Consider the following 27835-nt stretch of genomic DNA (forward strand, 5'->3'; position numbering starts at 1 on the left):
AAATTCTGTTTTGCTGCCTTGCTAACATTGCATCACATTTTCAACTAATTATAGACAAACACAAGGTGGGAAATGAAGGTAATGATTTTTTTGCTTCCAAAAATATATTCACTGCTTTACCATATGTCATATGCAAATGGCAGTAGTACCTCTTAAAGCTTTCAGTAAGGAAAACGTTGATAGTACCTTCATGGTGGCTGAAGGGGAATGAACACAGTCATTCAGGCCTAGATTTCCTTGGACTTTCTCAGCATAATTTTGGCAGAGTAGAGCTGACATCCATAGTCATCCAAACAGTGGAAAATCTATCCATCCTTGAAAGCTAGCCGTACTAAATTGGAGGGATTACTGAGAATGGTGCTTTTCCAATGCTTTCGTATCTATCGCAAAGGAAATGGAAAGGTTGAACAGACCCCAGTTTTGACCCTTCTGCATCAGGTGATGGGCATGAGAGTCTGAATGACTTTAAGGAAGCTACACAGGTTTATTTGCTCTAAGAGCCTATCATACTGGGTGCAAGAAGATAAAGTGTCAGGGCTGTGTGAGCAAAGTAGTCTTTTTGTTCAATGCTGTATAAAAAAAATACTCCATTTCGTTCCCTACCATGTGGCTGCCCCAGTTCCATGTCCGACATGGTGGTTTTGCACTGACGCATAGGAGATCTCAGTCCCTTGTATTTTTCAATGCTGACACTGATCTTCAATCAGCACTGCCCTGGCCTTCAAGTGAAAAATATGCCAAAATGTCACAGGTTTCCAAATGAAATGCAAATACTGAACTTTCTGAAATTTACTGATAGTATCCTACTCCCTTACCGCACCTGAGTCCTACCAATAAGACACAATCAAAACAAAGGTTTAAAATTCCTAACAGCAAAAGTGAAGCTCTTTGCACTTGCCACCACACAGGTGTCTCAGCTGGATGGTCCGCAACACCACCGGGGAAGAACTCAAGTCCTCCGTTTGCTCGCACGCTCAGCATAATGAAAAGAGGCGATGAAATACTCCAAGTCAGGTCAGCCTACCTTTTGTCATACGTAACTGTTATTACACAGATGTCACAGCAGCAGGTGCAAAATAAATACCTGGGTAATGGAAACTATTTGCTTTGCCTTTAGCCACAGGCATCAGGTCTGATTTACTTGTGCCTGGCAGCTAGAGAGCATGGGAGAGCCAGTTCCCTATAGTCAGTCTCACCTTTACACGCTCGTAGATGGGAAGAGATTGCCGCAGCGGAAGCTGCTCTGGAAGAGACCGTCTCATTTCTCTCCCATGGCATCCTCCTCATGTTCCCTACTATTCTGCCAGCACAGGGAGATTTAGCAGAGCCGTGAATCTATGCTTGTTCACTGCCCTTTCTTCATTTGGACCTCAGAGGATGTACACAATCTGGAGCACTCTTTGCTCAAGGCAAACAAAGGAAAGAAGGAAGAGAGTGACATTTCAGTCTTTCATTGCAGAGTCACGCAGGTCATTCACTGAAATTATAGACACTGGTTTCAGCAGCGTTAACAGCCAAGTTTAGATTATTAACCATCCTTTGGATAGCAGTACATTTATAGTGCCAGTGCACAGAGGATTCCTCCAAATTATAGGGTGTCCTAACACAGCCAGTCAAACCACATGGACCTCTAGATGCAGTAAGCAGTGTAATTAAGTCTGTTTTTTCATTTGTACTTCCCAGCAGCACTCTAAATACACTCTCAACCACTGGATGCTGCTCTTTGCATCAGGCTATGAAAGGAGATTAGAGCAAAGGGTGCCTTAACAATAGCTCATTAAGGAAACCTCAAACATTTTCTTTTATTGCATTATTTATGTTTTGGGTGATAATAAAACACTATTTCCAGGGCAGAGTGCACTCAAGAAGCTTATTGGCCTGTAGGTGGTTTCATTTTATTAAATTTAGGAGAAGGAAGACTGCAGAATTCTCTTTTACACTCTGCTTTACTGAAAGACCTGTTTTTTTCCTCCCCTTCATCAGGCATACATTGTCAATACCGTAGAGATCCACCAAACTTCATTAGCCCTTTCAAGTATTTCTGGGAAAGGCAGCAACCTTTTTGCCCTAAGACTCTAGAAACCCTTCTTCACTGCAGTCACAGACAGCCCTGGTAAAATCCATTTTTTAAATATAATGCCCTTCTGCAAACAAGCAGGATGAGAACCTAAACATTTAGATTCCTGTGAGAAGATTGTAAAGCTGATTTCACACAGAGTCCATATTACAAAAACTTGACCAAAAAAAAGAACGTGCAGATAATGGCCACATATGCTATTCCCATTCCTAAAATTCTATTTTATAGTTAGCCTGACACTGCATGTATTACAATCTTTTTTTTTTTTTTTTTTTTTTTTTTTTTTGCTACAGAGCCATCCTTACTGTGCAACATTACTGAAGTATAGTTTTCACCTATATACAGATGGAAGGTTAAATTTTGGTCCTGACCGTGAAATATTCACTCACTTTCAAAATGTAAGGAAAGGAATCAAAACCAATTAAATGGAAACTGTAAGTGCTGAGAATTCTAAGCAAGGAATAGCGCAGCTCCCGCTCTTCAGCTTTTCTTTCTGTTGCTTGTCTGCGATGAACATAACACTAAAGGCTGCTAAAGCTAAAAAAGAAAAAAATATTGGAAGGGGAGGGGAACTATCAGACATTCCAAAAAGAACAAGGCAAAATTTAGGCTCAAAATGAGAGGCTATGCCATACAAGGAGCGGGTGCCAGGCCTGCTCCTTGCTATGGACAGGAGCTGTGATAGAGTTTATAGGCTATGAGTGGATCCCCATGTCTGCGTATAACAATTAAGAGACCAGCCAACAGCTAGAAAGAACTGTTCCTCATAGTATTTTAAGCCTTGAAGACAAAGTATGCTGAATTTTTAAAGAATGGCACCTTCAAATTAAATGAGAAATTGTTGCTTAAGTAACAGCTACTTTCATTCTCTGAAAGGATCTAGTAGCTTAAAAAAAATTAGGGGGGAGGCAAAAGATTTTTGAAATTCAGTGTCATCGATTTCAGTGTTTGTGCCATTTTCTGGCTTTCTGAATTAGAGATCCCCGAGAAATACAATGTACCAGTTTATTCATCTTGTCAATGATATATACTCAGAAGGCTATTTCTCTAATTGATGGCTTCATCGCTCAATTCAAGATGCATTAGGATAACTATTGTTATCTAACACTAACTATCATATGTTCCTATTGTTCTACAGTTCTTTCATTGTCAATAGCATCCAAGATATCCTATCTAAATCTTCAAGACAGCAAAAGGAAGGTGCATTATTTGTTGACTCAACGCATTACAATAATAAACATTTATGGGCAACCTGCACATCTCCCTACTGACATCCTTAATTATTCTATTAAAATTGGACAAGAGAGTAAACCAATGCAAATAGTCAGTTAAATGAAGACTTTGCATTGGATTTTTAAAGTATTCTAACTCAAGTGTTTGCCAGCAGGCACTCTGTTGAAATCAGGACAGTGATGAGAGCATGAGAGTGAAATGTATACGAACGGAAAGAAGGCAGATTGTTTTACGGTGGAGTCATGGCAGAGGTTTGACAGGAAATGCTTCTCCCAATACAGCTAAGCAGGGAAGGAGAACCCTATTAAATGGATGAGTGGGGCCAGCAATGGCATCTTGTCATTCTAACTTGTATAAGTAAGCAAGCTTAATTGCTCCTTGTCTTTTCAAGATGACTTTCCACCAACAATCTCATTATCACACACATATGTTTATTGCACATTTCCAAGTCCCTTCACACAGACCTGAATGCAGTAAGGAGAGCAACAGTATTATGTTATCTGGTAACATTGTTTTTTCCTCTTCCAGTTTAAAAAAAATTGGTATGACCTGTCTTCTCCTTCTGCAACTGGAAGGGTGACCAGAGGCAGTGGAATATACACCAAGGAATGGAAAGAATAAAACCAGAGGGAAAGCAAGCTGTCAAGAGAACAGTGTACTGAAGAGGAAAAATGTAAACACGACTTCTGTTTACCAAGATTAATATGTAAAGTTAACATGTTTGTCATGGAATACATTAATATGTATATTTTCCCATTACATAGCTCTTCTGTTATATTACTTATTAGAAAGGGATATAATCACAATGAAAGGGCAAGAATGTCACTTAAATATTAGGTGATGCCCAGTCAACATAATATAACCACTGCAGTGTCATTCCTGATTTAGATATGGTGATATCAGTATAATTGCCGCTGGGAAGAAATTATAATGGCTGTTAATGATAAACAAAACGACAGGAAAGGGGATCCTCCTTCACATATAATTCCAAGCAAAATTCAGCTACTGATTTCCTTCAGCAGCTCAGTGCTATTCATTGATGAAGAGGAAATAAGCAGGTTTTACGTAGCTGCATGGCCCTGAAGACTGTGCTGTGATTTCACAAGCAGAAGCATACAGAAGCAGAACACTATAGATCTAAAGAAACTTCCCCACACTATTTCCATTCAGAGGAGATAAAGCAGTGAAGCACGCATGAAATGAATCTTAACATAAAGTTAAGGTTATTCTAACAAGAAGCACTAGAGCTAGCAAACACAAAGACAAGAAGAAAATACGATAAACACAAATTCAAATGCCTGGATGCTTTGCATAGCCTCCCAAGTAGTCCAGCTTTGTCTCCCCAAGCACATACAGCCTTAACCCACAGGGCAAAGACCTTCCTAATTTGTTTTATCCTATAAAGGCACCCGGGACAACGCACAATCAAGTGTTGTTCACCCACTACACATGGCCTGTTACTGAGAGCATCTTTCAACTAATTCATACATTAAAATCCACAAAGCCAGCGTGCTCTAGTATTAAGATCAAAGACCATGCTTTCCTACCTGTGAAGGCCAAGAGCCCAATCCTTTTTTCTTCTCCCCAATGTTACAAAACAACACATGATAACTTCCTACACTCCACATCCCACAAATAACACAGCTCAAGTCCATAAAAGTACAAAACCCAGCAGTACAGCATCCATCCAGGCTAACCATACATACCAGTAGGCACCTAAGAAAGCAGATAAGTATAAGCAAACATGTAATCACATCTTCTTAATACTCCCAGCCTGCAGCTACTCATAGCTCAGGAACTTCCTGAGCCACAGGTGTCATCCTACTGCTTAAAATGCCAACCCATCCTTAAAGGGAAAATACCATATTACTGCTATTTACTCTTCATGTGTGGTCTTTAAAATCAATTGGGAGATGACGGTGTAGGGGTTAAATTAAAACAGTGCATTAAATTAAAAGCAGGAGCACAAAAGATAAGTTACTTCATAATCATTTCATAATCAGAGGTGGGTTTTTGATTACCTAGTTACTCCAAGATAGTTGAAAAAAATCAACCTTTACTTGAAGAATAAACCTGGCCATTTTGAGATCAAACTGATTTGCTACTTCAGTTCTAGCTGACGCAAGCACTTCTGTAGGTGATTTACCTTAGGCAGATATAGCCAAAAGGGTCAGAGGCAGTGAAAGAGGAAAAGGTATAAACATGGGTAGGACATGGCAAATTAACACACAGAAGACCCCAGTAAAACAGTTGAAACATTGATCTAGCATTTTGGGGCGCACAGGATTTTTTTTCATCGGTTGGTGGTCTCTTTTACTCCCCGGTAGGTCAGAGGAATGCAGAGATCTGCCCACCCTCAAGTAATTGCTTTGGCTCCTTTACGTGAAGATCATTTGCTGATAAATTGTTACAGGCAACAGGTTTTTATAGGATGCCTGGTACTCTTTATAATGCAATTATCTTCATTAAGTATATGCTTTTTCTTCTGCAGTGTTGTTCTTTTGCTAGCAAATAAGAACACTGAAATCTGCACCCTTTCAGTGATTGAATCTTCCCTTGTGTTTTCTAGGTCTGTTTTCTCTTCAGAAACAAACTATGATCAAAGAAACAGGCCTATTTAATGTTTAGTAACAGGGATTTTAGTTTATTTTAGTGCTTATTTTATGTTTGGCAGAGCTAGAAGAAGAGAATATGGATTGAGGTGGTCTTAACTGCTAGCAAACTTTGTAAAAAACCGCTAGAAACACTTTCTTTCAAAAAGCAAGGCATCCTGATATGCCTGCAAGATCAGCAAAGAAAAGCCTTCCTACAAATGCCCGTGTTGAAAGGCCCCTTGCACTACATCTGCGTACACATATATTCTTGGATAACTAATAAACAGCTACTGACTTGGACACCACCAAACCCCTGCTCGCTTGCAGAGCACCAGGAAGACACCTACAGTCCCCAAGTGCCTGCCTGCCTTTCTAACACCAGCAACAAGGTTCTCCAGGCAACAAAACCTTCTCTGCAGGCCACGCACCTAACATCAGATACTATCGAGGTGTTTTATTCCTAGTTTGCCTTTAAGCTATGTTGGGTCCTAGTTCTGCTCCAGTAATTACTATGAGATACTTAACTGGCTCAGGAGATGGAGCACAAGCCTCTGCTCCCACATTACTACCCTAATAGCTAAAGCTAAACAGTTTGCTCATGTTTGCTGAGTCTCCCTGACCTAGTAAATGTAAATCCCATGCAAAACACACCACCATCAGCAAGAAACCTTGTGAGAGCCCCACCTGAAAGCCAGTTTATTAGCATTTTGGAACAGCCCATGGAGGCGCAGGCCAGGGATCAAGGACTGTACTGGCTTTCCCAAGTGGATCTGCAGGAGGAATTCCTGCCAGCAGGATGCAATTAGCAGAGCTCGAATTTAACCAGAGTTAGCACCAAGCTCATGTGAAAATTCCCAACCTCAATAATCACAGGCAGTCGGGACCTTGATTTTACACCTTGCTAGGAAAACAGCAAGCAGGTGCCTTTAATGCTGTGCTGGGTGCAGGGGCTTTGATGAGGGCTAAACTTCACTTTAGCAGGAGCTCTCTGCCAGCTTCCCCCTAAACTCCTGACTCAACCCAACCTAATTCAGGCTGGGAACTCCCACGGGGCTTTTTAACCACAGGCTGTGGCACTGCCTCATTATGAAAGCACTTTATCGAAGATTTTTGGTCCTATACCCTGACGCAGTACTCAGAGGCCTTGAAAGCTTTATGCTGCCCTGCTCTTTCTGGCATGATGCATGAACATATTAAAATGAAAGTATGGAAGTGGCCCAAACCTGTTCCTTCCATTGCCCCATTTTTCTGAGGTAGGCCTTTCTAGGAAAAGCACTTCCCTTTGGCCATTGCTGACCAAATGAATAAGCCCTGCAGCAGGGAGCAAACAAGAGCTAGCCCCTCGATTTCCCCATACTGATGCCTAATGTGCCTTATGCGTCATATGTGATCTCTAGCCCAGCCCTCTTCTGCTTATTTACTGCTATTCTTAAGTTGAAGGTAGAAGACTATCTGTGAACACGGGGAACTATGGCGATAAAAATGGACAGAAAAGTATTATTTGTAGCTCACAATGAAGTATTTGGAGATAGAAAACAATCCCCTATTCTAACCCCCATGTTACTTTTGAAGAAGGAACAAAATTTAATGAGTAATTATTCTTTTACAGCTGTGTTACATTCCTAATGGAAGGAGTTGCACAGATTCCAAAATGTGGCCCGCTTCCTGGGCATGAATAATTTTTGCTCTGAAGTACATTATTGCATGTATGTCAGCTGAGGTGGGTTTGGGAACTGATGTATGGCACGCACTCACAGAAGGGGCCAGCTAAATGGGATATAAAGTGGCATGATGGCTCCTGACTGAGGACCTGATTCAGCTAAAACATGCCTACTGTTAAGCAGGCACTTAAGTGCTGTGCTGAAGGAGAGGAGACCAGGGGATTGCTTGCATTCTTCGAGGCAGGCACGTGGGGCTTAAGTGCTTTGTGGAACTCAAGCCCAAACTAATAGCATTGTATTTCTTGTTCCCTGAGAACAAAAGCTAACCAGTTTGGGTTCACTATGACCTAGATACTATCAGAGGTTAGCAAAAATGCCTGGTCAGACCTGACAGGACCATAGCAGCTGCATCAAGCAGTGGGGGGGAGGGAGGATGCGGGGGGGGGGGAGGAGGGCACTGGAGTTGGAAACAGAGAGACTGAGGAGCAGGAGGAAAAGATGGAAACAGCGTGTACTGAATGTGTATGAAAGCAGGCATTCGCTGCAGGTGAAACTCAGGTCTCATCATTTGCATATCCACAGATCACCGGACATCTTTTGACCAGCCTTTCAGAAGCAACCTTATGGCACCATGACTCCCATGCTCTCAGCACTCCTTAGGCTCCATTTCCATAAATTACAGTGCAAAAGGATAATAGCCTGTTAGCGGTCCCCGCGTTGTGTGACATACAAAGCACCACAAGCAGGAGTGTTTTCCTTGCCATCCTGTGCCCCTTTTGCGGACCAGGTGTAGCCCCACTAGCAAAATGCAGTAGTGTGCCAGCAGTTTCTGACCTGATTGCAAAGCTAACTAAAGCTAATTTATCATGGCAGGCTAATCAGGATGACAAGGTTGGGTAGGTGACATTCTCCAAAATCTCCAATTTGTTTTTTTTTTTTTAATCCCCTTAGCAATTTATTTTCTGAATAGCAAAGTTTTCCCCAAGAATGTTCCAAAATATAGTCAAGGTTAACCATGCTGTGAGCTTATTCAATATTTATGATTCTTTTTTATTTGTACTAGGACTTTTTGGGGACTCCAAATAGTCCATTAATCAAATAGAGTGACAAAATAGGCCATTTGACAATTTGTACAGGGGCTGCATTTTTTTTTTTCCTGTTCAAGAATAAAGAACCAACTTAACTTCATCAACAGTTCCTGATTAATTGTTACAAAGTGTCATCCATAAATTTGCCTTCGATCTAATAATCCTTTCAGAAGACTTAACAATATCCCCAGTGATTTGGGTTTTATTGAGGGCTGAGTTCCTGGAGAAGCAGTGACACAAATAGCTCAAGTGAACTGAGACACCTCCGTGGACAGTCTTCACAGAGTTGACAGTTCTGAAATACAATTATCAGTGTGATCTGCTTAAGAATTCATCATCAGCTCCTGCCTTCTGAAGACTTAAAAAAATACTGAGGCATACAAAGAAAAAGAGGTGATAAGAAGGCATCATTTTCCTCCAGCCTCATAACTGTAAATTGAAGAAAATTATTTTCTTTGCCTGCAGCTCATTGGCATATAGGCAGCATTATATTATAATTTCATAAGCATAAATCCTTTGAATAAATTTCAGAAGAATAACTGAATTAGAAATGCAAGTAAAGTATCTAAAAAACTTAACTGTACTAGGCAGGAAAAACTGGATGCAAGTAAAACTGGCGCAGGGAGATTTACTGTCTGCCTGTTCATCCTCTGTCTGTGAAGGGAATACTCCCCCACTCCTCCTCCCACTAACCTGATCCAGCTAAGGTAAATTTTAAGGAGGAAAAAAAATGTTAATTTCAACCATTATTTCCATACACAGCAGGAAAATGTAAAACCCATCCTACCTTGCTGCCTTCTTTTACAGAATTTCAGCTGTATTTCATCATTAATTAATCCTGGAGATACAACAGGCTTGGGGTTTGTTTTAATTATTGTTATTTGTTTATTTATTAGTAGTAAGCATATGGGAGATCAAAAACATTCCTCCCAACTGTTCCCTAGCAACAAGTCATTCAGTTATTCACACTCAAGTTGCCAAACATTCCCACAAAGTCAATTCTCCCCAGTCGGTTTCCTTTCCCGATCTCATGGCCTGCTATGGACGCTCAAGCTACTTATTGTCTGCCCAGGTAACAGCCAGTGAACAACGTGTATGTCTTTTAAGTAGAAGAAATAATTCACCTTTTTCAAGAAACCCTCAGGAAAGGCTTGATTTTATAGTTGCATCATAAGACTATCGCAACTCAGGAGATCAAAGTTAAGATCCAGTGCTGACTTTCTGTCAAATTTGGGCAAGCCACTCACTCCTTAAATACCTGCTTGCCTTCGGGAATTCAGGCCATTGTCTTTCTGTGACTCATTCACTCACCTTTAAATGGGCATGTTAATATAATATTTCCCACTACTTTTTCTGCTTTAGCTATTACTATTCAGATGTTACTATTATGGCACACCTTTAATTAGCCTTCATTTGCTAAGACCACCACTGAATTTGATGCAAAACTCCTGATGATTTCAGCTGGAGAAGGTTCAGGGTGAACCTAAGCAGGAGGATCATTAATTGCCACCCATGTTTTCTGAATTATTGTGAAACCTACAGAAGCACACAATTACAACTATATGTGTGTTTACACTTTGATTGATCTCTTAATTATTCATAAAGGCAACGTAGCTCCAGGGATACCCTGCTGGGACTCCAGAGCCAGGGCAAGTGGCTCTCTGTTTCATTCTACTTGTGCCTAGGATGTGTCTCATGAGATCATCTTTACTATTGCCAAATATTTTTCCCACAGAATATACTACACCGCAGCACATTCTACATAAAAGAGACACAATGGTTCCTCCAGTTCCTCCAGCTTCCACAGGGACTAGAGCCAAAATACTCATCGCAACATGAACGTCTCACTAACGTACCAGACCATGTATAGCCATCACAAGTCATAGTGCTTCTATTCTATCTTCAACATGCTGTTTCAGTATTTATCGGTTGCACCACACCTTGAATTTACTACAGTTTCAACATACAAAACTCTCGCGTGTGTTGCACAATGTGGGCTGCTCAGCAAGCACCAACCTGAAAGACCACAAGGGAAAACTCAAGAAGTAACTGGGTAATATTGTTTGCTATGGTTCATCAGTGGACTTAGATGAATGGATTCGCACAAACACTGTAAAGTTTATTATATGGAACTTACAGTATGAATCAGATGGCCCTTGTTTACATCTAGACTAGACAGTAGGAAAATTAGGCTAGAAGGGATCTTAGGAGGTGATCTAGTCCATCTTGCTAATCTCTGTTGGATTCTCTGTACAGCTAAATTAGTCACCAAAATGGAAAATACAGATCCTTGCTCACAATATTACTAAAACAAAGGGGAGGGGGTGGGGATCAGCTTTCCCAAATAAACTGCACAAGCCCACTGGATAACTTCCAAAGACTCATAACCCATTCGAACCAAAATGAAATTGTCCTGTAACACACTGGTCAATAGCAACAAGTTCTCCTCCCTAAAGGCCCTTTCAGTGAAGGCTACTTCATGTCAAGCTCCAAATTGCATCCCTCAGAGACTTTAGCAGATGACTTACTAAAAAAAACACAATATTTTTCTGTTTCCTTGATTTCTGGACTCCTCTCTAACTCAAGACTGATTCACTTTTATCTTAAACTATAAAAAATTTACATTTTTCCAGAGACCAGGCCTGGAATATTTTATCCTGATAAATCAGGTATTTGGAAAGCCCTGAGCGACTGAAAACAGAGGCTTAGAATGAAAATTCTTAACTATACACAGCATCCTCAGCTACCACTATTGCAGCTGCTTCTGTGGTGGGTTTGATCATGTACTCAGAACCTTTCTCCTTTCATTGATTCAGCGAGACTGAAGAGATTCTGTTGGCCTTTGCTTGGTGGTTTTCATGTGTTTGGTGATCAGGACCCTGAAGACAAAAGTCATCTATTTATTAATGTCTCACCAAATAATTAAGCTTAAATTGAACCCTCCCCTCCAAAAAATCAAAGTGGCTGGTGTTAAGAACAAAAAAAGACGGAAAAAGTTTCCCAGGCCTAGTTTTAATCTGGATGCATGGAGGAAATGGAAAGGATCCTACTTACCGAGAGTGAGCTTGATGCTCTCATGTGAGAAGTGAAAACTTGTCTTTCCACCTCCAGTGGTCGGTGGGTTCTGCCTCCAAGGTCAGCTGTGGTGGGGGCTGTCACAGCAGTGCAGACCCAGTGGGCGCTGAGATGCCAAGGCAGACGTCGACTGGTGGCGGGCCCATGCGGCGGAGGTGAGGGGACCGGCCTGTGAGTGTTGGAGGAAAGGAGCATGTCTGTCTGTGGAGCTCAGCATCGTTCTCGGCCTACCCTGCTCGAAACGCGCGCGTGCATGGGGAGGCGCGCGTGCCGGCAGGCTGCGCAAGAGCGGCCGCACCGCAGGAGACAGCGGTCTCCCTGCACGCATTCGGCCTGGGAGGCTCCCAGCAGTTTTATCCCTAGCGGGCACTACAGGCACCTCTGTTTTCTCCTGCCTGACACGGTCATGGCCGAGTAGAGGTATGAAGTTTAGCAAGTGGGGTGCATGGTTGCAGGCAGGAGATATCTGTCATGCTACGAGTTGCCTTTTTGTTTTTTTTCTTTTCTTGGGGAAAAATATTGTCACTTTTTTCATCAATTTAATTAGATACAATTTGTCTCGGCTTTTCTCTGCAGCATTTGTTTACTTTCTCGTCAGGCCCGACGCAGGCCAATTAGTGTAGTGTAATTGTTTAACGGAGGCAGTGCGCTGTGCTGGGTGGGAGAGTGAACTCGCAGCGAGGGCGGCTGAGATGATAGAGCGGAAACTGGCCTTGGCCTGGCGCAAGGGCCTGCAGGACTCACCACCACGAAGCCACGTTTGGGAAGCGCCAGGTCCCCCTGATGCCTGGCAGCTCCGATTCCTCGCTCTCTGTCATTGCTATCGCGGTGGGATCAATTTCCGGAGCTAATTCCTCAACTCCGCCATGCCCAAAGCTCTGTGCAGCATTATCTCCTTCCTAGGATGCCCCCTGAAAGCAAAACCTACTGCAACCATAGAAACCAGAGGACTTAACTGATGTGTCATGTACGTGTGCAGGCTCTGTTTTCAGTACCTTTGCCAAGAACACAATGTGAGAGCCTGTAAGAAGGTTTATTTCATTCTTTCATCCCATATATCTGTAAAGATAGACAGAATCAGCCGCAAAAAAACAATGAATACTTGCTTCTTTTTCTGATGTTATGCAGAGCCTCCAGAAGAACAGTGCTATTACTGTTATGACTGGTGATGCAGACACAAAAGGTAGCTGGACTGGTTTAATAGGGAGCCAAATGCTGCGAGCGGCTTTCTCAGGGAGGGTGGTAAGTGGAAGAAGAGGCAGGAAGTGAGATCTGTATGACAAAATGTTTAAAGTTGCTTCAGCTTTGCTGATCAGCTTAAATTTTGGAAATGCATAGAGTTGTGCTGCTCCATGGAAGCAATTTTGCATGAGCCTGGAAAAGCTATTGACTTTTTTTTTTTTTTCTTTACTGGGGAGAGTGGGGGAGGGAAAAAAGACGACCACTCCTGGGCATCCCAAATACACACCAGCCTCGTTTGCCAGAGCTACCATAGCTATGAGAGAAACAGGGGCATTTTAAAATGAAAGAAAAATCAAGCAGAGGAAGAAAATACCTTGCTTTTTTCCTTTTCCTTCTCTTTCTTTCGTTCTTCTTTTAAATCAGACCGATGTTGTGATTAACTTGCATTCTGCAGAACAGTTGATGTGACAGTCAACCAAATTAATCCCATTATGCAAAATCCAGTTCACAAGTGGTTTTTCTTTTTTCTTTTTTTTTTTTTGCAAAATTATGTCAATTTCCCCATAAATTGGAGAGACCATGTCAGTTTTCTGTATTGCACATAGACACTACATAGTGCTGTATGTCTATATTCCTTTAATGCAGAAAGATACAAATTTTAGCTCAGTGGCACAAATTAAGATTCATAACTTTAATGCTGATGTTTCTGTTTACATGAGGCTTATAGGAGAATTTCCATTAGTTTTGGCATTCATTTTCCTTCTTGCATTTCATAACATACCAACTATTAAAAAAAGGATTAAGAGCTTCGAAAAATAACCAACCAGCCATCTGAAATAAAAATACTTAATTATTTTAATAATGGAAGTATGATTTTCTCTCCCACTTATCTTCTTCCACCTTCCTTTTTACAGGAATTCACTGTCTGCGGTAAACAAGCCTCCTATAGGCTTCCCATTGTGCGTGTAGTGTCAGGCGGCTGGAGCAAAAGACGTTTCCACAACTGCTATCCTTTTAGCTGAATGTGGCCATACAGTAGGTGGCCAAATCTGTTTGGCTTTCACCGTGATCTGTGAATTCCCTGCATCCAACCAACTTGTCAAATTAAAACCTTTCCTGCTCTGCACTGAGGAACAGACGTGCTATGGAAGCTTCTTGCACTCTAGCCCTTTGTCACCAGCACGCTGAGCTTCCAACATCTGCTCACTGGACTCAGCTTTTGCACCTTGTTCATTTATAATGCAGCAAACCTCAGCATCCTCGGCGCAGGGTCTAATGTGCCTCGGATTTAAAAAAGAAAACGGGATAAAAGAATGTCGAGCAGGGAGAGGAAGAGAAATTGAGGCTCTAATGTCTGAATTACTCACCAATTTGGGAATAAATATTTTTTTAAGTGGGGGTTTTGTTGGATTGTACTTTATTATCCCAGTAATGCTTTCTTGTACAGTGAATTGTTGACTTTTTTTCCATGCTTTAGATTTATTAGACATGTGTCAAGTTGTCAGCCTCCTACCGCTTGCATTTGTGTCCACCTTGCAAACAGCAGGGAAAAATATTTTTTCCCTTCTCTCCCTCTCTCTCTCTCTCTCTCTCTCTCTCAGTGAATGTTCACTTCTTGGCAGCTCTGAAACAAATTTTGAACAGTTGCTGTTCCTATTGATAGCAGTAGTTTGATGTTAAAAAAGGGGGTTTTATTTTCCCCCAAGTTTCTGACATATACTGTCATATCATCTCACATCCTATCCTGATGCATCAAAACTAAACCAAACCAAAACAAAAAAATGCAGAAAGAGGGGGAGGGCATAAACCAGCATGTTCACACAGCTCCTGAGCCACTGAAGAACACCCGCCCATCTGTTCACCATTTCGGTCCCTTTGTTCTATCTTTATTATATGTATTCTTCAATAAAATGAATTCCTGCTACTTTGACGACATTTCAACACATGCCTCTTAGTCTGTGTTTGAAGTGTCTGCAAGGATCTCCTTGCCTCTCTTCTCTTCGCTGCCATCAGCAACCGAAACGTGGAGATACCTGCCAGGCGAGCATGGGGGATGAAGCCTCTGAGACAGCAAATGGCTCCCCACGGCCGAAATGCAGAACTGAAGTTATAGGGAAATCGCTGCACATGGGGAATCCTGCAGAGATAGACCCACGTTGTGAAAATAATATGCTGGTGTGTTACGTATTTGTTGCTATTTGATTTGCATTAATACTTAGGTGCCTCTGTAAGGGGCTGGGCTCTCTACACAGATATCAGCTGTTTCCTTCAAGCTAGAGAATGAATGAATTGATTTGAGATTTTTGCCCATTGTAAAGACCAGATATAGATGTGAACGCTCACATACCAAAATGCATGTAACTGCTTATATAATCTTCAGATAAGCAAGTTTTAGCTGAAGCTATCTCTAGTTGTTAGCACTTTCTTTGCTTCCTAACTCTTCTCCTTCCTTTCCAGTTGTGCACCTTCACAAATATTAAGGTGTTCTGTAGGAAGAACAGGCCAGCAATCTTACTTCCCCCCAGGTATCTCCTTACCTTTGCCTCTTGTCATGGAACTATATCTCTAGAAACAAACTGTCTTACAACAGAGAAGATCAGGAATGGCATAGAAATGTCATTTCACAAATTACTGCCTTCCAGGTACATCCTCTTGAGGAGTAACATGAACTAGGTGAAATGTAGTACCCTAATACACTCTCCTTTGGTTCATATAGCAACAGCAAGAGAATTCAACCTCAGGATTCAAAGCTTTAAATATCAGACAACCCAGGCCTCAGTGGATTAGCTACAAAAGAATTGTCACTAGGCCAGTCAAGAGGGGAAACCCCTAGAAGAAAATGCCCCAATCTGCCCAGTCAGTTTAGTTTCCCTGGACAAAGAGCCCTTAAATCAAGGACCACTCTTGCTGCCCCCTAGTCCCCAAGGAACCCAGCACTAGTCTGCCCTATGTCCAGGATCAGCCACTTCTAACACCTTTCCAGTGGCACCTTATCCAAGCAGGCTCCAGGTAGCCTCACAAGCCCGGGTAAGCAAGTGTAATGGCAAATGACTAAGCCAGCCTTTTTCCTGTGCAGACTTTCCTGCCTGTGAACAAGCAACCACTTAGGGGAGCTTTGCATTGTGCATGTCCCCAGAACGATGCAAACCAAAGAGCAAATGGAAATTGCTCTGATTCAAGCACTCTTCCACACCTGGCATTTCATTACACTGCAGATGATATACAGCTTTGGAGGTAAGGGTAGCACTCTCCTTCCATCCAGAAGCACTTTGCACCCTCTGCATAATGTCTTGCAGTGGTGGCAGCTGTCTGGGGGTAGAGAGGACATGCCCATTTGTTTAGCTACAATTAACATTCATCTGCTGTAATGATTCATCGGGTGATAAAGCAATGATGAAATGTAACTTTCAGGCTCATCAGAATACATCACCTTCTATGCAGCAAGTCAGATATTCCTGCCACAGGAGAATCAGCGAGTAGAGTTCTCCTTCCCCAGAGGTACATTCCTTCCCTTCCCAAATGCAAAAGCCTGGAAATGCCATTGCTGTGCTGACAGAAGGATTCATGCAGCATCTCTGTTTTCACTGCAGCTGAATTCACTCCTGCTGTAGGTTCAGCCTGTGTGGAATATTATGAACATCTCCACATGTACATTACACCCCAACTCATTGGCTGCTATTTGCTCTGGAGACTAAACATTCGATCTGCCAGCAATCACATTATCGTGCCAGCCAAAATGCAAACCTGAACCATATGGGCAGAAGAGGGACCCATTGCTTCCACACTGCTGTCTCTATTCTTATCCCTCCAGTTCCCTGATGTTGAAACAGACCATCTATTTCCACATGATATTATGAGGCGGAGTAAGAAAGGAGCTATTTGAGAAAATTACTCTGTTTATTAAAAAATAAAAAGTCTCTATGAAAAATATTTACCCAGTGTTTACCCATCAAACATAAGGTTTCATACACAGACACAAAAAATGCAATAAAATAAATACAAGACATTTAGAAATCTGTGCTGCAGATTTTGCCAAAAGTGGAGCAACAGAAGCTTACCCTGCCTGAGGGAATGGCTGACTGGCTGAGGATACATCCCATCAGAGCAAGCTGAGTTTAGGGCAAGCAACAGGGCAGACAAAGGAAAAGGTGAAGAATCTGTTAGAGAGGCAAAAAATACAGTTTCATTAAACTTGAGCTCATATTACTTAAATTAAACTTGCAGTTGGACTTTCAAACTCAGGCTCTACAGCTCTTGGTGTCCTTTTGCACCCACTGCTTTGAATTCAGCTGAGCAGAATTTATTTCTGTTATGTCATGTCATGTCCTGATTTTTTTCTCACGGCCTGTTTATTTTCCTAAGTAGTGTTCCTAGGTAGCTTGAAGTAGTGTGCCATGCTGTAGCACAGGACATACTAACTGCCAGGGAACTATTAGGGGAAATGGAGGTCTATCTGCTGCTGCATGAGGCAGGGACTTGGTGGCAAAGGACATAGAGAAGGCCAAGATATTCAATGCTCTCTTTGCTTTGGCCTTCACTGGTAAGACTGGCCTTCAGGAATCCCAGACCTATGGGAAAGAATGGGGCAATGAAGACTTACACTGGGGAGAGGAGGATCAGGTTAGGGAACACTTAAGCAAACTGGACATACATAGTCCATGGGCCCTGATGGGATGCACCCATGAGTGCTGGGGGAACTGGCCGACGTCACTGAGAGGCCACTCTTCATTATCTTTGCAAGGTCATGGCAATTGGGAGAGGTTTCTGAGGACAGGGAGAAAGCAAATGACACTGCTGTTTTCAAGAAGGGCAAGAAGGAGGATCCAGGGAACTACAGACTTGTTAGACTCACCTTGACCCCTGGGAAGGTGATGGAGCAACTAATCCTGGAAACCATTTCCGAATGCATGAAGGACAAGAAGACAACTGGGAGTAGTAATCATGGATTTATCAAGAGGAAATTATGACTGACCAACCTGATAGCCTCCCACTCTGAGGCTTTGTGGAAAAGAGGAGAGCAGTGGGTGTTGTTTAACTTAATTTTAGCAAGGCTTTCAACACTGTCTCCCATAGCATCCTCATAGATAAGCTGATGAAATATGGGCTAAATAGAGGGACAGTGAGGTGGACTGAAACTGGCTGAACTGCTGGGTTCAAATGATTGTGATCAGTGGCACAAAGTCCAACTGCAGGCCTGTAACTAGTGGTGTACACCAGGGGTCCAATACTATTTAACTTCTTCATTAATGAGCTGGATGATGAGACAGATACACTCTCAGCAAGCTTGTGGCTGACAAACTGGGAGGAGCAGCTGATACACCAGGTGGTTGCGCTGCGATTCAGAGGGACCTCAACAGGCTGAAGAAATGGGCCAATGGAATCTCATGAAGTTCAACAAAGGGAAAAGCCAAGTCCTGCACCTGGTGAGGAATAACTCCTTGCACCACTACTAGGCTGGGGCTGACCCATAGGAAAACAGCTTTGCAGAAAAGGACCTGAGGGTCCTGGTGGGCTACAAGTTGACCAAGAGCCAGCAATGTGCCCTTGAGGAAAAGAAGGTCAACAGCCTCCTGGGCTGCATTAGGCAGAGTGTTGCCAGCAGGTCGAGGGAGGTGATCTTTCACCTCTACTCAGCACTGGTGAAACTGCACCTGGAGTGCTGTGAGCAGTTCTGGGCTCCCCAGTACAAGAGAAACTGGAGCAAGTCCAGCAAAGGGCCACAAAGAGTGGGTTTTGCAGTGTGGACTGGAGACATCTCTCATATGAGGAGAGGTGGGGAGAGCTGGGACCATTCAGCTTGGAGAGGAGCAGGCTCAGGAGGATCTTATCAATGGGAAGGAGTGAAGAAGATGCAGCCAGACTCTTCTCAGTGCTGCCCAGTGACAGGTCAAGAGACAATGAGCACAAACTGAAACACAGGAAATTCCACTTGAACACAAGAAAAAACTTTCTTTACTGTGCCGGTGGTCAGACACTGGAGCAGGTTGACCAGAGGGTCTCCATCCTTGGAGATATTCAAAACTCAACTGGACATGACACTGAGCAACCTGCTGTAGCTGACCCTGCTTTGAGCAGGGTAGTTGAACTAGACGATCTCCAGAGGTCCCTTCCAGCCTCAATAGTTCTGTGATGCTGTAATTTGCAAATCAATCCAGCTTTTCAGGAGCACAAAAAATATGAATCTACATCAGATATGGGATTGATCCAGGCCAGTGCCTGAGAGTGGCCTTTAGCAGATTCTCTGATGGGAGGAGCTAAGTATTCATCATTCAGACTTTCAAATCTTCAAATCCTAAATCTTGAGGAGAAGTAAGGCTTTAAAACCCTTTGAGGATGTGGGCTTTGTGTGTGATCAACATGTTACCAAAGTCTGAGACTTTACATTGACTTCCTTAGGTTTTGGATCAGGCAGGCTCTTAACGAGCATCTCCTCTATTAAAAAAACGCTGAAGGAGAACTGCAATCTTTCTGTTTAAAATAGGTAAAAAATTAATGCCAATCAGGTAATACAGATGTGTGCACCCACACAGAGACAAGTTCCTTCTCTGAGCACAGAGCTTAAATTACTTGTAGCAGTATTTGAAAAACAAGTGAGACATATCTCAGACTCAGGAGATATGCTTGAAACCAGGAAAAATTGATTTTTTTCGTATTCACTGCCAGATATTGCACAGTTACATGGCTATATGCAGATAGAAGACAATGTGCATCTTATCATGCCAGTGATAGATTCCATACCGGCTTTAAAGGAATAAATCATTAATTTAAAACATGGATTTTCTGTTTACAACACAAGCCTTTAAAAATATTTCATTCTCAGCTCAGCAGAAAGCAAAAAAAGGCCTATTAATATGTTGGCCAATCTGATAAATGCTTCTATGCACATTTAGGCATAGTTTTAGTCTCTTTAATTTTGTTTGCTTGTTTTTTATTTAAATCAGTAGTAGTTGTCCATGGTATGCTGTAGACAAATGCAGAAGATTTTAAGAGAAATTAGAAGACAAACAACATTTCTCCCTCTTTTCTCTACATGTAATGACATATTTTGAAGCTCTGGTGAGCAGGAAATGGGATTCCAGCTGGTGCCAGCTGCTGCTGAGGTTCTGTACAGTAATGCTGTTCAGCACCTGCAGAGCCTTAATCCTGATACAGGAGACCCAAAAATGATAATTATTGTAATAACAATAATTAATTGTCCCCTTATTGTGGACCCAAATTTCTGAATTCTCCTGAATTCTCCTGTTTACAGGGTCCTATCATTTCCCAAAGGGGAAAAAAGAACTTTCTGAGGTTAGGATACCCCAAAATGTCCATGTTCTCATGGACAATAGTACCTTGACCTAAGTCTAGACCTTAAAAATTGTGTAGGTAATAATATTAATAATGTTTAAGTAAAGACAAACAAGGATGTAACAGAGGTAGACTGGGACAATGTTATTAAGCCCTAGAATAAATCCAAGGTTGAGGGGCTTCAAAGATGAGGCGAGGTGGCAGTCTGCATTGGCAGAACGGTGAACACTTATAGAGCAATTTTAGACGATCAGAATAGGTTCATGTGGCTTTGAATTCGAATCAGACTGAAAACCTGAGGGACAAATTCAGGGTAAGATTTAGTGAAACATTCTTCCTCACCAAGAAAATAGGAGGAGCTCAAGTCTGAGGTCTGTAGACCTTCTTTATTATTTTAATTAAAACTAATCTGTTTGCTTCCTCCTACATGCTTATTTCATTGCCAGGATCTGACTGGGAACATTAGACTAAGTGAATCAGACTGCTTGGTGATTATCCAGCTGGAATATTGTATTTCCCTCTTGTTGCCATTTCTGTATTTTAGGGTCCTAAGATGAGGCATGTGGTCCCTCTTAGAATCTACAGAAAGGACATTTTGAGAATGAGGTACTTGGGGGTAGGTACAAGAAAGTGGAAGATGATACTTATGAAATATTCTTCCTCTTCAAAAGCAGTCCAAAGGAGAGAATAAAGTGAGTAATCACTGCTCTAGCTAAACAATTTTCTCACATTTGATCGATGTTTAGATTCACAGAGCTGGGAAAGACAAGTAAACAAGTCAATTCCCCAACTCAGGATATGATGCCTATAGGCATCATATCAAGTATAATGATTAAGTTAATTTAGTAAATATAATCAAGAAGTCCGCCTTTGTCTATTGCTAGTAATTCTATTATTCATTAGCTCTTTACCTCTTACAGTTATAAAACATTGCACTGTTTTTTAAAAATATTAACTCAGACAACGATTAAGAGAAGGGAAAGCAAAGGATCACTTGTGATAAAAGGCCTGGAAGATTTTCTGTAGATGAATTCTACAGAACTACTACTAATCAGACTTGTGATAGTTTCCAGTTTAGGAAGAATTATTTTTGAGAAATGAGAAAACACTCGGTGAACTAAGTTAGCTGGCTGCATAATTCAGAACAAAAAAAACCCAAAAATGTGCCTTACCCCAGATTTTGCTCTGCTGTCCACAGGAAAGGAGATGAGTATTTGCTTCCAGGTAGCCTAAACAGCACTCTGAGAACTCTTTGCTGTGAATGACGTATTCCCACATTACTTTCCAGTATATGCTTAAACTTTATTTAAGCAACTATCTCAGACACTTACTTCATTCCAAGAACAAAAGGTGTTTGAACACAGTCAAAATAAATCAGATTATTATTTGATTATTTGATTAATATTCAATGACTGTGAAATAATTAACATCCTTTTGTGGGAAGAAGGGACAATATTTTCTCGGCCTCACTGATTAAAGGAAGGCCTTTATCCTATTGAGAGAACGTGCTCTAGACATGCTGCTGCTCAGAAACCTTTTGAATTCACCACCTGAGAAAATTTTCTTTCATTGCCTTGAAGTCCCCTGAACCTGGTCAGAAATGTCCATTCAAGGGCATTTGTAGCACTTGAGAAACGTTTGCATGAGGTCTCAAACAGGTGGAGAAGGCAGACCACTTCCATCAGAATTATCATTTGGGTGGAAGTCTCTAGATAAAAAGAATGTCATTGGCCATGTATATATGCAGGAGATGAATTTACATACACTTTTCATCAACTTTATTATCTGGATTCTTGCTTTATCTATAGACAGGTTCAAATGGAAGTATTATCTGGTTTGAAACAGGAGACTCAGTAAATACATCCCTCAAAATTTTCATTCTTAATGTATCAGTAGCTTTTCAGTTCATTACAATGTTATTAGTCAGTCTTCATAAAAGAGCTGTGCATCTTTATTAAAAATGGAAGTTCACATCATTTTATGTTCCCATAAAAATGGGTGGTGGTAGCTTTGATTAATTTCTTCACGTACAGTGAACTTTACAGCAAATTGGACAGTGTAATTCAATTCCTATTTCTGTGGATTTTTTTTGTTGGTAGAAAATTGATATAATTCATATGTAATCGTATTGCCTTTGCAAGAGATATTTAAGAAATAATATCCTGAGGTAATGATTGCATGGCTTAATTATTAATACCGTACTTTCAGGCACGACAGTATGCACTCCTTTTATCAAGCTTGGCTTCTATCAAAAAATACTTCTATCCAAAGCTTGTTACATGCATGCTGTAGAAGTGTAGCCAAATTTTATACATGCATGTAGATATGTACAGAATTGGAGTGCCTAACACTAGCACATTTCTTTTTGGAGTAAATTCTAATTTTGAAAAGAGTTGATGGCTAAATTATAAAAAGAAACCCAACTCAGTAAAAGAACAGAGTTGTTTGTAATTTTGTGCACAAATTTCAAGCAAGTTAGGAGGGCAATTTTGGTACTATGTTAGTTCAAAATGGAGATTTCCTGGGCTAGGATAACTACTCAGTCCCTAAGCAAGCGTAGCTAGGCACAAATGGGCCACAGCTGGGAATCCAAGGGGACATTCCAGCATCACTGGGAGATCTCGAAGCTCCAGTGGTCCCTTAGGCTATATGGAGGTCTAGTTAGGACTTCTTTTATAATCAGATTATCCGAGGCTGCTGGGTAAACTTTAGAAATGCTGGGGAATGACTGTTCCTGTATCTACAGTTCTGCCTTGGGGGTTGGAAGAAACTCTCCATCCAATCATCAAAGGCAATGCAATATATCATTATTTCTCCGTTATTCTATGTTTAAGTGTTTGTTGGTATTGAGAATTGCTTCCCTCTATTTCCCCTCTTATTTTATCTCTCTGTGATCCCTTCATAAAGCCATCTCACTGAAATGAGTGATAGACTATAGCTGCAACGTAGAGAATGTGGACAATGTCCATAAGTGAAGTTTTGCCATCATCTCCTTTTACCTTACTGCTGAGGGAAAGCCCTCAAACAAGCCTCCTTTGAAAAATCATGGGCTATATCTACTATTCTTATTGAAGATGAAGGCTTTCCTAGCATAATTTGACAATTGTCTGATGATTTTAATCATGACAGCGAGACCCCTTTGGCATGTGGGCCACAGGAAACCCATTGAACACGTTCACTGAAGTTGAAAATGAAGACAGACATACCAATATAGAGTACCAGCAGACATACTTCTTCATAAAAAGAGTTCACATGACAGTCTCTGATTGCACAGACTATTTTTAAATATAGTATGATTTGCATATGGAGGTCAGTTACAGAAGATCTTTTCAGGACATTTCCCTTACTTACAGTTTCGTCAACCAAAAAAAGCTTTTGAGTGAAGAGATGATCTTCTTGCCATGTTCTGGGTATTGCTGGTGAACCAACAGAAACCATAAGAAACTCAGTCCTAACCATGGCCAAAATACTCTGTTAGATGGATAGTCTTAAAAGAGAAGTAGTCAATCTCAACTATCAAATCCAACCAGAGGAAAAAAAGAGATTTGCAAGTAGGAAAAAGCTAAATCATATCAGCAATTAGTGACCGGTATTGACAACTCAAATTGAACCTGGAAGTCAATTAGAAAGTAGGCTGTTCCTTGAAGGACAAAGGTAATAGGTTCTGGCTGTGAAATATGTCAAGCAGTGTCCACAGGACCTGTAATTTCTTAGTAGAGTTCAGAGGTAGGACAGGACAGAATAGGTCACAGTAATATTAGGTGGAAGGCTTATTTCAGAAGAAAGTAAAACTAGCCTTCATTCCTCAAGGAACAGCATGTTTTCTATCAACACACAAATAGACAATATAGAAGAGAAAAAGAATTTTACTGCCTTTAAGTCCCCAGCAGGCCAGTCCTATATGAGCCGCTTTAATTTCAGTCAGGCATTTGGGACCCTCTTCTCAGCAGCAATGCTCTGCGTGTCTGGGTAGCGCAGAGTTGAATGCAGATGGAAAGAGATCTTCCAGCAGTCCCTCTGATTCACCAGGGCTTCAGCTCATGGTAATTAAGGAGCTTATTGAGCTAACTAGAGCAAGTCACGAATAAATGACATGATTCTAAGAGATACATTTATCACATTCATAGTAGCTTATCTTATTTACTTATTTCAAATTCTACCTGATGGTGTTTGGAAGGTATGTATATTTCTGTGTTCAGATATAAAATAGTAACTGTAAAGCTATAAAACTGTAACTATGTTAGACCTAAGAAATAAAGAAATCCGTACTCACCTTGAAAACGTCATTCTGGTACATTTTGATATTACATTCTGTTCTTCTGAGAAAGACCTCTGTGAGCAGCAAAAAGCCAGGCAATACCCAGCATATTATATTTAAAAAAAAAAAAAAACCACACACACCTGTTTCTCTTGTGCATACTGTTTGTAGCAATCTTCTATTATTTCAAGATAGTAGTTCCTGCTTTCTGTTCAAAAGAAATTTTCTTATGCTGGCATACTAATCAAAATATTTATAATAAGGATAATCAAAGTCTTTATTGTCCATACTTACCCTCCTGACAGCTCACTTGCTCTTACTAGAGACTTACTGATCCTTTAAAAGCAAAAATCTTTCAGTTCGTGGACATCTGGGGTTTGCAAACTATTTCTAAAGACTCTTTAAAGGATATAGGAGAAAAGCAAACCAGTTGTCAGGAGACTTAAATTCACTATTCAGGTCCTGAACTTTTACTGGAAAATTTGAGGAGGTTGAAAACCACAATTAGTTCAGGTGTTTAAATATAATTAAGGCCTGGATCTTTTCTTGCTTATATCAGTGTATGTTAAAAGTAGCTCCCTTCAAGTCAGTCAGTGGTGTTACACTGAGGTAAAATAGCTTAGGTATACCATCACACCCCTGCTCATAAATCACAGGTAAGGCTTTTCATACTAGATAAGACAATTAGTTCACCACATCCTGTATCTGGTGCCTAATACTAGCCAATGCTTGTTGCATTAGAAGAAAATCACCATTTGTGCAATGCTGCGCAGGGGGAGACAAATTCCTTCCAGTTTCCTGTGGTAATCCTCTTATGCCAGCAGCAGAATATATGATTAACCTTTGATAAATACTTTTTCCTCACGTATTTCCTGACTTTTCTACTCACCATGGCCCTGAATCAGCAAGGTACTTAAGCACATGAACGGCCCACTTTAAATCAGTGGTGGTGCTCAAGTTCCTAATGCTACGCATGTGTAAGTTCTTTGTTGAATCAGATTCTGAGTTGCTTTTAAATCCAGGTATAAAACTGTTAGCGGAAATCCTCCATACAGCAGCTCAGTACCACGTATGTGCCTTACATATAAGGTACAATGGAAAAATATACTAACTTCGTTCTTGACATGTCTTATTTTGTAATAAACTAAGATCAGACAGAAGATACATTGTTCTGACCATTTTACACATGGGTGATGTGTCTCAGCAAATGATTCAAGTGTTTCCACTTGAAAATCTACTTCCCAGTTAAAAGCTCAATTCTTGAGATCATTGTGCTGATGTCAATACTGGTAAAAGCCTACGTGCTCAAAGTAACATAAAATTACTGATAACAGAGCAGAGCACCTATCCTGAGTTTGGCATGTAACAATAACCAAATAAGGAAGGAAAAATATATTAATGCCATGATATGCTCAGTTAAACCAGGCCAGGAAGAATCAAGTTCAGAGAACTGTTTAGGCAGCATAATATCTGCCTTGAGAGGACTATATAGGGAGAGCTCTTTAACATACAACGCACTGAGTTGCCTCATATGACCAAAGGCAAACAAATATGATTCATGTCGACAGAGGTACAGAGCAGAGACAGATGAACTTGGAAAACAAGGTAGGATGTTAGAAGACATCTTTAACTTTTACACAATGGACTGCTTCAGTTTGCTAGGAGAAAAAAAATGAGCATCTGTGGAAACTTCTTTGTTATTAGTACTGTTTCAGAAGCTGTTCTGAGAGTCCAGCTGTAAATTGGCTATAAACACTTGCCAAATGCAAGGGGAGTGGTTTCCACTTTGGTCTTTGTGTTTATTGTTTCTGCACTGGCAACAGAATTGAATTCATAGCGGCAGCAAAACAAAGGCAGCTCTGAGTTATACTGTAATTCACTGCTGGAGATTTATGAATATTATTTTCCTGTAAAATCTAGCATTTTTCGCTTTACTACTTGTAACCTGTAAGTGGCATAAAACTGTGCACCAAGCAGGATTTCCTACTGCAGAGAGTGCCAAACATCAGTGTAAGAACTGCATTACATGCACATGTGGTTATACAGTATGCATAAATTGTGCCTTTATGTTTAACTTGTCTAATCAGCTCACCATATCAAAACTTAATAAGTAGCTGCTTCTCATTTAAAGGTCTAGTAAAACTGCAATTACTATGGCTGTAAGATGCCTTGTTTCGAAAAGAGCATTAAATAGTTTTATAGATATGGTTAGAAGCACTTGTGTAGTTGTTTTTATGAAAGTGAATGAGTTCATTAATAATGGGAGTCAGAGACAGAAATATAAGTTGGAAGCTAGGAGAAGTATTCTGCCTTTGAATCCCATTCTTACAGATTATCCTTAAAGCATAAGCCACTTCAGCCTCCTCTCAGAAACCTGAACGCAGCTGGACCCCAACAGTACACCTGGAGGTTATGTTTTGTAAGCCTCCCTTCCTCTTAGGGATAGAACTAAAGGATCTGATTATAATTTCTACCTGGCTTTCCACCATAAAAGTTAATTGTCTTCAGTGGAGGTATTCTGAATTTAATCCAAAACTATGACCTGAAGCTTCCTTCACAGAGGGAGACTGTAAAAAAACAAAACAAAACAAAACAAAAAAATAAGTCTTATCATGCTTATGAGCTAATGAGCTATGCATTATACCATACATGCCGGGGGACTGGCATCGCTCCTCAGACCACAGTAACTGAGAACAAGCGACCTGATTCAGAGCTGTACTAATCTGCAGGTCCAAAAGCAGGGGGTCTTCCTCCACCAGGTGACTGGTTGCATGGCGTCAGGGGATTCCTCCCATCTGACTTCAGTGGAGTGTGGATCATGATCCCAGGGAGACCCCTCTTTCTTTCCTCTGTACAAAATTTGGAAAATGGGTACCCCACCCAATTAGGATTCAGCTCCCACTTCCCCTTCTCTTCTAGAAACACCCATGGAGAACCTAAAGTGGGCACTGAGACCAAAGAGGAAAACTTCCTCTCTCTAGGGTGGACCAAAGGGAAACCATAATTTAAGATACTGGTATCTTAAATTAGATTTCTTTGTATCTCTGCTGGCACTGTTGACAAAATCTGTACATTTTTTAAAATGCATTTTTTGAAAAAGGAAATCTCAGATTTACTGTAAATGCAGACGAGGGAGGAAAGAGCAGATGGGCGATGTTTAAGTTACAAACCTAAGGGAAGCTTTTTCATACAAAACTCTTAAACTGCAGCTCTTAAAATAAAGAAAGATTTTCTGTTTTCCACAGTGACTCACTAAACCTTTATTTAGACAGTTGGTAAAAACACCACATCACATAATTCACTATTTCATTTTTTTTTTCCTTTTTTCCCCCTTTTGCTCAGCTGCAGTTTAGAACTATGATGTTTTTCCTTCTAAA

At 41.0% G+C, this 27835-nt stretch overlaps 1 long non-coding RNA gene across 1 annotated transcript; it reads left to right on the top strand.

Moving 5' to 3' along the window:
• Positions 1–916: 916 nt before the first annotated feature.
• Positions 917–4028, top strand: LOC138066196 (uncharacterized). Its single transcript, XR_011139437.1, has 3 exons — positions 917–1014; positions 2371–2475; positions 3839–4028. It is a non-coding gene; the product is annotated as an uncharacterized lncRNA (long non-coding RNA).
• The last annotated feature ends 23807 nt before the right edge of the window (positions 4029–27835 follow it).

The sequence above is a fragment of the Struthio camelus genome, chromosome 2 (assembly GCF_040807025.1).
Source record: "Struthio camelus isolate bStrCam1 chromosome 2, bStrCam1.hap1, whole genome shotgun sequence".
NCBI lineage: Eukaryota > Metazoa > Chordata > Aves > Struthioniformes > Struthionidae > Struthio > Struthio camelus.